The sequence below is a fragment of the Balaenoptera musculus genome, chromosome 1 (assembly GCF_009873245.2).
Source record: "Balaenoptera musculus isolate JJ_BM4_2016_0621 chromosome 1, mBalMus1.pri.v3, whole genome shotgun sequence".
NCBI classification, from domain to species: domain Eukaryota; kingdom Metazoa; phylum Chordata; class Mammalia; order Artiodactyla; family Balaenopteridae; genus Balaenoptera; species Balaenoptera musculus.
In genome coordinates, this window is record NC_045785.1 from 177,024,839 (window position 1) to 177,034,293 (window position 9,455).

The 9,455-nt window shown below is 35.3% G+C and overlaps 1 long non-coding RNA gene across 1 annotated transcript in view; it reads right to left on the bottom strand.

Annotated features, from left to right (window-relative positions):
- LOC118903292 overlaps positions 1–9,035 on the bottom strand; it is a 41,486-nt gene extending 32,451 nt beyond the window's left edge. Inside the window, exon 1 of the long non-coding RNA XR_005021770.1 lies at positions 8,957–9,035. This is a non-coding gene — a long non-coding RNA (uncharacterized LOC118903292). The remainder of the gene's footprint in view (positions 1–8,956) is intronic.
- Positions 9,036–9,455: the final 420 nt, after the last annotated feature.

Sequence of the window (9,455 nt, forward strand, 5' to 3'; positions counted from 1 at the left end):
CATTCAAATGTCAGTGATCCACAGCGTACTACAAGGAGTGTTGAACTAGGAAGAGATAGTGAGAATTTGATTTTTATATACTGTTTTTGGAGGTAGAGCTGATACGACATGCTAAGAAACAGAGTATGAGATGTGAGAGAAAGAGAAATATCAGAGGTGACAGAGTCTTCTATCCCAGGTATTTGGGGTATGATGCTTTCTACTGAAAAGGTGAAATCTTGGGGCTAGAAGGTTTGAGGGATGAAGAAAAAATACAATTCTGTTTTGGCAATATCAGCTCTGAGTTATGTATTTGACTTCTATGTGCAGTTATTGAAGGCTTTTGTGTACTGTTGCACATAAACTCTTGGGCTCAACAGAAAGGTTAGGACACTAAAATCCATGAGACACGAGATCATCTTGGAAGAAAGAGTAAATACAGATGAGCTCTGGGTGAATTTCTGAGCTCTCAAGCATTTATATACTTAAAGGCCAAGTGGAGAAGGTGGAAGGGTCGTTGCTTCTTAAAAAAGAATCACCAGAGATGTTTGGGGAGTGAGTGTTAAAAAGTTATATATGAATTTGCTATCACTTTCAAGGAGTTAATAGTCTAAAATGGAGCTTGCCTCCACATCACAAATATTTTGAGAATATATAAGATCTAAGCTTTGCAAATAGTGCTAAATTGTCAACTAAATTCTTTCATGTTCCTCCCTCATTAGTATTCAACCATAGAGTTTTCCAAGTAGAGAAAGTTCTTGAAATTATTCACATGCATTTTAATTGAGGAAGTATTTTCAGATGTTTCAAAAGTTCCACATTTTGGGAGAGTATACAACATTAGTTTTCTGTGAGCAATTAAATCAGAGCAATAACAATTATTTTTCTGTACAATTAAAAAAATCTCTATTTCGAGAAAAAAGCCCTGGGTGCTGCATGCTCCTTGCTTGTTTTCCAGGCCATTACTTTCCATTTTTATAGCTTTTAGTGCTCTTATTTTTAGCTAAAATTGTGTCATGTCTATCAAGTGTAATTTCCATATCTTTAACTTCCCACTTCTGTAATCAGTCTCCTGTGAATTTTTCAATTTCAATTGAGGTCACTGTGGTCTGTGGTCTGGATCACATCCAATTTACTACAAATGTCTCTGGCATCCTTTCCATGTAAGTCTGACATGTCGTATACACCTGTTCTTTGCCATCTTAGGAAAAAAAGTAGATCTTAAGTGTTGCAATGTCTGTAATTTTTCTTTTGGATTTGCAAAATTTGGATGACAAATTTAAAATTATGAATGATCCAGTTTACTCTTTTCTTATTTCTGCATGTTTTACTTCTCCATACTAATGATGTCATAAATACATAATAGAACATGTGTCAGGGTCTGTAGACAAAGAAAAATTAGTTGCTTAAAAAAATAATTATATTCCCTTTTATATATTGTTGTGACATGAATCAATTCTCATAATTAAGGACTGTAGGTATCAGCCCTCATCCAATTCTGAATACCCTTACAAACCTCGTATAAAATCTCAAAATTAATAGAAGCAGAAGCATTAGAAGCATTTTGTTATTTTTCTCAAAGAGACAAAGTGTAAGCTGTTTAATTTTTTTGAATGCTTTTTCCGAAATTGTGGTTACAGAGGCAATTAAACCTACCTAAATTAAGCAATCCTGTCTCTTGGAAGGTTATTATGTCAAATAGAAAATCTCTTAAGTCAATTTATGAAGGATTAGATACCTGGAGGGAATATTTTATACTGTTAAATTAGCTTTCTCACAGGAGCTAGAGGAAAGTCAGATGAATGTCTTTTTATTTATAAATTGAAATCTCTAAACTGGATTTCATTTCTCTTATTAACCAACAGCAATTCTGATGTGCAAAGATTTTATAGACAATTAAGAAACAGTGCTAAGAGAAATCATAAGTATGAAACTTAACATCTCACAAACTTTAAGATATTGAGTTTATGCTAAACATATACAATTTAGTGGGAAACTAAATGACTACCAGACGCCTCTAAAACAGGGATCTGGTGTCCACAGATTGTAAATTGTCAGATGTTATTTTGGGATTGTATTTTCCAAGATTATTTTTAAAATGAGAATAAAGTTGGTAATGTAGCATTTTTAAGAGACAACTTACTATTTAGGGATTTTAACCTATAGGTAGATTTTGAAATCTATCTAGGCCACAATGAAGATAAAAGAAACAACTGTGACATGAAAGGAAGTATCTCAATTCTGCTCACTATTGTCTCTCCAGTACTAACACAGAATCCAGCACATTGAAAACATACAAAATATATTTGTTGAATGAAGAGAAAAGCACACACACACACTCACTCTCACACTCATACATGTACTCACTTCATATAATCATTCTTTCTCTACAGAGTTGTCCCAAAGACCCCAAGCTGGCTTCCACAATACTTTGATCAGCAGAGCTAATCATGCTCCTATAGAGACCCTGTCCCCGTCCTTCCTCTCTTACCAGAAATTCCAGCCATAACACTACAGAATGCCAGAGAGACCAGTCCCAAGTAGAATTGGAATCCATTATCTATTGAAACAACAGTCAGGCTTAGGATGATGCCAATTAACCTAATCACAAAAAGTCCAAGTTTCCCAGGCTATTTCTGATCACCAGGACTCTTACCCTCATATTCAAGCTGTCCTGATTGTACATCCTTTCCTAGACTGTCAACACTTCCAATGTGCTCTCTAGAAACTCAAATTTCCTTATAACCTTAAGTTCTTCTTTGAAAAATCCCTTCACTTCCCATGAATTACCTAGCCTACAGTTTGTAGAGACTCCCCTTGCTTATCATCACCCCCCAGGCCATTGTGACCACCTACTTCCTAGCAAGTTCCTGGCTACCTTGATACTCACACCACCATGTCTATCTCCAACTACCATTTCACTAAAGTCATCCATAGTTCTTTGACTCTGTATTTGTATTCCCTTCTCTACTTTTATTTCTTGCATCCATTTAAATCAGGACTTCAGACATTGCCAAATCCAAAGTTCTATATTCAGTCCACAACCTACTCCACCCTCAAAACTATCTGATTCAGTCAATCACTCTCTCATTCTTGAAACTTTTTCTTCACTTTGTCATGGAGACCACACACTCCTGTTTTTCTCCAACTTCACTTTCTTTCCTGAGTTTTAATGTCTTTATCATTTTACACTCTAAATATTATGATGTCTCATGACTTAGACCATGGACTTCATGTCTGTTCTCTAAGTCATGTCATGGAGTCCCATACTTTTAAATTCAATTTAAAGATTAATGACTCCTAAATTTGTGTCTCAAGTCACATCTTTTTCCCTGAGGTCCACATTCATATATCCAATATCAAACTTCATATCTCCATTGGTTGTCTAACAAGTGTCTTGAACTCAATAGATGCAACTATAGTTTTTTGAACCCTGAACCCTGCTACTCCCCATCTTAAGGAAGGACATCACCATTCACCCACTTGCCCAGGGAAAGGACCTTAGAGACTTTCTTGTATCCCCTTTTCAAAAAATTTTTTAAATTTTATATTGGAGTATAGTTGATTTACAGTGTTCTGTTAGTTTCAGGTGTACAGCAAAGTGATTCAGTTATACATGTACGTGTATCTATTCTTTTTCAAATTCTTTTCCCGTTTAAGTTATTATATAATGTTGAGTAGAATTCCCTGTGCTGTAAAGTAGGTTCTTGTTGATTATCTATTTTATATATAGTAGTGTGTATATGTTCATCCCAAACTCCTAATTTAAGCCTCCCCCCCGCCACCTTTCCTTTTTGGTAACCATAAGTTTGTTTTCTAAGTCTGAGTCTATTTCTGTTTTGTAAATAAGTTCATTTGTATCTTTTTTTTTTTTAGTCTCCCTGTGTAAGTGATATCATATAATATTTGTCCTTCTCTGTCTGACTTACTTCACTTAGTATTTATGGTAATCTCTAGGTCCATCCATGCTGCTGCAAATGACATTATTTCATTCTTTTTTTTTATGGCTGAGTAATATTCCATTGTATATATGTACCACATCTTCTTTATCCATTCCTCTGTCGATAGACATTTAGGTTGCTTCCATGTCTCGGCTATTGTAAATAGTGCTGCATTGAACATTACGGTGCATGTATCTTTTCTAATTATGGTTTTTTCTGGATATATGCCCAGAAGTGGGATTGCTGGATCATATGGTAGCTCTATTTTTAGTTTTTTAAGGAACCTCCATACTGTTATCCATAGTGGCTGTACCTAATTACATTCCTACCAACAGTGTAAGAGGGTTCCCTTTTCTCCACACCCTCTGCAGCATTTATTGTTTGTAGACTTTTTATTGATGGCCATTCTGACTCGTGTGAGGTGATACCTCATTGTAGATTTGATTTGCATTTCTCCAATAATTAGCAATGTTGAACATCTTTTCACATGCCTGTTGGCCATCTGTCTTCTTTGGAGAAATGCCAGATTTAGATCCTCTGCCCTTTCTAGATTAGGTTGTTTGTTTTTTTGATATTGAGCTGCATGCGCTGTTTGTATATTTTGGAGATTAATCCCTTGTCAGTTGCATCATTTGCAAATATTTTCTCCCATTCTCTGGGTTGTCTTTTTGTTTATGGTTTCCTTTGCTTTGCAAAAGCTTTTAAGTTTAATTAGGTCCCATTTGTTTATTTTTGTTTTTATTTTCATTACTCTAGGAGGTGAGTCCAAAAAGATTGCTACAATTTATGTCAAAGAGTGTTCTGCCTATGATTTCCTCTAATAGTTTTATAGTATCCATTCTTACATTCAGATCTTCAATCCATTTTAGGTTTATTTTTGTGTATGGTGTTAGAGAATGTTCTAATTTCATTCTTTTACATGTATCCTTTCTTTTTCTCATTCCTTACATCTAATCAACCAGAAACTCTTACTCTTTCTTCAAAATATTTCCCAAATCTATTTTCCGCCATTTCCATAGCTCTCATACTGTTTCACATCATTATTATTAATTATTTGGACTATTACATAGGCCACTTTACTAGACTCACTGTTCCCATTCTCTCACCAATTTATTTACCATTGAGTAGTCAGAGTAACAATTTAAAAACGTAAGTGGTTGGCCACTTGCCCCAATTTTTTATAATAGAAAACTAAATAGAGTTCTAAATCTTTGTGATGATTAGAAGGTCATATGTAATCTAACCCTGGCTCTTTCTTCTATCATGACCTTCAACTTCGTTCCTAGCTTACATTGTTTACCTCTTTGTGGTGTGTCCAGCAAGTCAACCACACTCTTATATCAGGGGCTCTGGAGGCTGCAAATCTTATCCACAGGTATCTCCACCACTCATTCCCTCAGCTGATTCTCACGTCTGTACCCTTCTTCTCTGAACACTCTAACTAAAATAGTAACACCTATCACCAGGCATAGCTCACTCACTTTTATTTTATTTTTACAATCAATCTCCATGGACCTCATTTGATTTGTTCAGTGTGATAAGCTTACACCAAGAGCAGTGCCTCACATTAAAGGATTTCAATACTTGTTATAATAATAAGTAAATAAAAATTACATATTTTTCATATAACAGGTAGAAGGTTTTTCTCATAGGAATCACATAGTGAATTATTTTTACAGTAAGTGATTTTTTCTTCTGAAGCTTAGTATTTGGCAGGTATTTGTAGGGAGGACTTGAAATAAATCATCTGTAACTTATCTGTTTGGTATCAATATCTAGAAATAATTAGATGAATAAAATACACATTTTAATTTTGAATTGACTGCCCTTGTTAGAAATTAAAACTTAACATTTAAAAATAACTCCATGTGACTACTCTATACTATATTATTGTTTTATCAAATCATTTTGTAACATGTATACAACCAACATCTCTTGTACTCTGCTGAAACCAAAATGGGTGTAACTCTGTTCTGACATGCTTTTGTACTTAGGAGGCTGCACCAAAAGCTATGGACACTAGACATTGTCTTATTTTTTTATTTCCAATAAAAACAATACAAAACTGAGACTACTTGTGTAAATTAGAATGCCAGTTACAGACCAGAAGGGGAATGGAATGCTGAAAAGAAATATCTGTCTCACATAGATAACTAGAAAGAAACAGCCACACCGTCACACACAATAGACTTTACAATTGGACCATGAATCCAACAGCCATATGGCAAGTGGCATGTTTTTCACATTGAAAGAGTTTATCTCTGACCATATAATGGTCTTGATATGTGATGCAAGAATAACCACATGCCTTTTTGACCCAGCAAGCAAGCTATTTTAAAGTGTTTAATCTTTGGCTCACGTAGCTTTCTAAGATGCAAATGCAATGAGCTTCCTCACGTTTCCTATTTACATTTTATGACATAATGATGTCTTGTGAAATATCTATGTTTGATTCAGTGCAGTTATTGGAATATCAAGGAATTACTTCTCCCTCTAATGAAGAAAATGATATTTACATCCCTATAAATGAGTATAACAAGAATAATGTGGCTATTATTTGAGAATAAAATCAAGTTACCTTTTTGGAGCTAATGGATATTTTAGATTAAAATCATAAAATATAGAACATGTGTCTTGGAAACTTTAGAAAAACATACTTATGTTAGATATTCCAGTAGGGTTGGTTTTCTCCTATCAATACAAGAAAACATCAGTCACTACAAGCTATGTGCTGTCTAGTAGGTGATACTTTTAAACTGCAGGGACTGTTTCTTACTCATCACCTGGCACAGTGGCTAGCTCACAGGAGATACTCGTTACTTGCTGAATAAGCAAGGATCATAAAAGAAGCACACACTATGTGCCCTAAGGAGCTGAGGTAGCATATCAGAGGCAATAAATAGCTCTGAAGAATGGGTACTTCAGTCAGACAGAAAAGAGTGAAGGCATTTTATATTTTCAATGATGACTACTTGTACAAAGGGCTGATAGATGAAAAAGAAATGGCAGGTATAGGAAATGTTGAGTAATTGGATTTCTCCTTTGGTCCCTTTTCTCTGTCTTCTTCGACCACATCTCTCTGAGTCCATCTGGGGCAAGTTCTCTGCTTTAAGGGCTCATTGCAATTACATTGGCCTCACCTGAATAATCCAAGATACTCTCCCTATTCTAAAGTCCATCTCCTTAATTTCATCTACAAAATCCCTTCACAGATTAGTGTTTGAATAATCAGGGGGGTGGGGGTTTTGGAGAGAAATCTGTCTGCCACACTGAGTTTATATTTTAAAAGTTAAGTCCACATTTTTGGTGTGGTAGCTTTTTTTGGCTGCGTTGGGTCTGTTGCTGCGCGCAGGCTTTCTCTAGTTGCGGCGAGCAGGCTTTCTCTAGTTGCGGCGAGCGGGGCTACTCTTCGTTGCGGTGCGTGGGCTTCTCCTTGTGGTGGCTTCTCTTGTTGTGGAGCACGGGCTCTAGGCATGCGGGCTTCAGTAGTTGTGGCTCGTGGGTTCTAGAGCGCAGGCTCAGTAGTTGTGGCGCACGGGCTTAGTTGCTCTGCAGCACGTGGGATCTTCACTCCGTGGCATGTGGGATCTTCCCGGACCAGGAATCGAACCCATGTCCCCTGCCTGGGCAGACGGATTCTTAACCACTGAGCCACCAGGGAAGTCCCATTAGCTTTTAAAGCTAATACAATGAGGAAATGTATTGCAGCACCTGCTAAATTTGAAAATTCAGAGGCAGACATAGTCATCCTATGACTTGCTTTCCGGTGATTTGACATCTTGAATGGCTAGCCAATGCTAAGTCTACTGAATTCCATTGAAGTTATAGTATTTTTGGTGAATTTATGTAGTATGTTCATGAGAAAATAATTTTATTTTCTCCTCCTCCTTGGCCATTTCTTTCTTCTCTGCCCACCCTCGTCCTGCCCCCTTTCCACTGTTGCTCATTCTCTACAGCCTCCGTCTCCTCATCCTCCTTTCATTCACTCCTCATTCTCTTATTTTTTTCTCCCCCTCCAATCAGTTATTATTTTAGACTATTTTTCTTGGTATTCCTTACACACATATTTTATGTAATTCCCACAAGTATTTTTTGGTGAGATAGGCATACTTGATATTATTGCTGGCTGCTTAGTCTAAAGAAGTGGAGATAACGCTTTTACTTATTTTCTAAGCTGACTTTTGTTGTAAATGGGAGAGTAAAGTCTATAATATGGACATCTGCCCTATTACAATATTCTATCCACTATCTGATACTATTCTAATAAGGTTTGGTCTTTGAAGAGTAAAAATAAAAACATGTCAATTATTTATGTTATTAAATCTGTAGACAATAAACTTTACTGATATATATATACATATCTATGTATGTGTGTGTATGTGCGTATATATATATATATATACATATATAAAAATATAAAACAAAGTGCTGAAAAAGCTTAAAATCTAATTTGCGCAATAAGATATGAGACACAAAAAGTGAAGACTATATATTTAAGGGCTAAACGTAATGCTGTTAACTTTAAAATACCGTAAGAGTTCAGAGAAAGTAAAGATGTGCTGTAGAAGAAAGTGAGTGATCAAATTCATTAAGGTGAGATAGAGCTTGGAGTGTTTGTGGAAAAGAGAAGGGAATTGTAAATACAGCAGATGTTGGGGAAATGGAGAGAAACAGGTTAGAAAGATGAGACCAGAATATAAATTTCCAATAAAGTTAGAGAGGGATTTGTAAAGTCTCAAATCTCATATCAGCAATTAATTTTGCTTTCTGTCACATTGAATGGTTGAGTTTAAACACATACCATCAGCATCTCATGTCTAGTATAGGCATTGTTGTGTCATAAAATAGTATATAACAGTAGCATAAAGAAAAGATTAAAAAAGGGCCTGGTCACATTGTAAACTGAATAAACTTTGAATATCCTCTGACTATATATACTGAATTGTTCATATTTTAGCTTGTGCCTTAGTCACTTTTCTTTATCAAGTAAGAGCTTAATATTACCCAAAGAAATATGATGCAGAATTTTATCTTACCTGTTTAGATGTCCACGTAAGAGAGAAATCATACTTAAAAAAAATAAAACAACCTGCATTCTGGTGTGGAGGATCCACCTTCAGAGAGAACTAAATTGTCTGTAATATAATAGGTAACAGAAGAGTATGTATCTAAAAATATTCTAACCCTAAATATATCTTCTCTACACAAGACACTGTGTTTCATCCAATTTGTCTACATAGTATGCTTTTTTTTTTACCTTTCACTTTCATTTGATTTTACTCTTACTTTTTGCCATATCACCCATAAAGTTTTTTCTTTTTTTTTTGAGGTATAATTCACATTTAAAAAAATCTGTGGTTTTATGAGATTTCTCAAACATATATAATCATGTAACCCACTGTCCAATTAAGAACTATTAAGTCCAATAGAACATATTCACCAATGTACTTGTTTTATCATTACATTTCTTTTTTTTTTTTTTTTTTTTTTTTTTTTTAGCTGTGTTGGGTCTTCGTTTCGTGCGAGGGCTTTCTT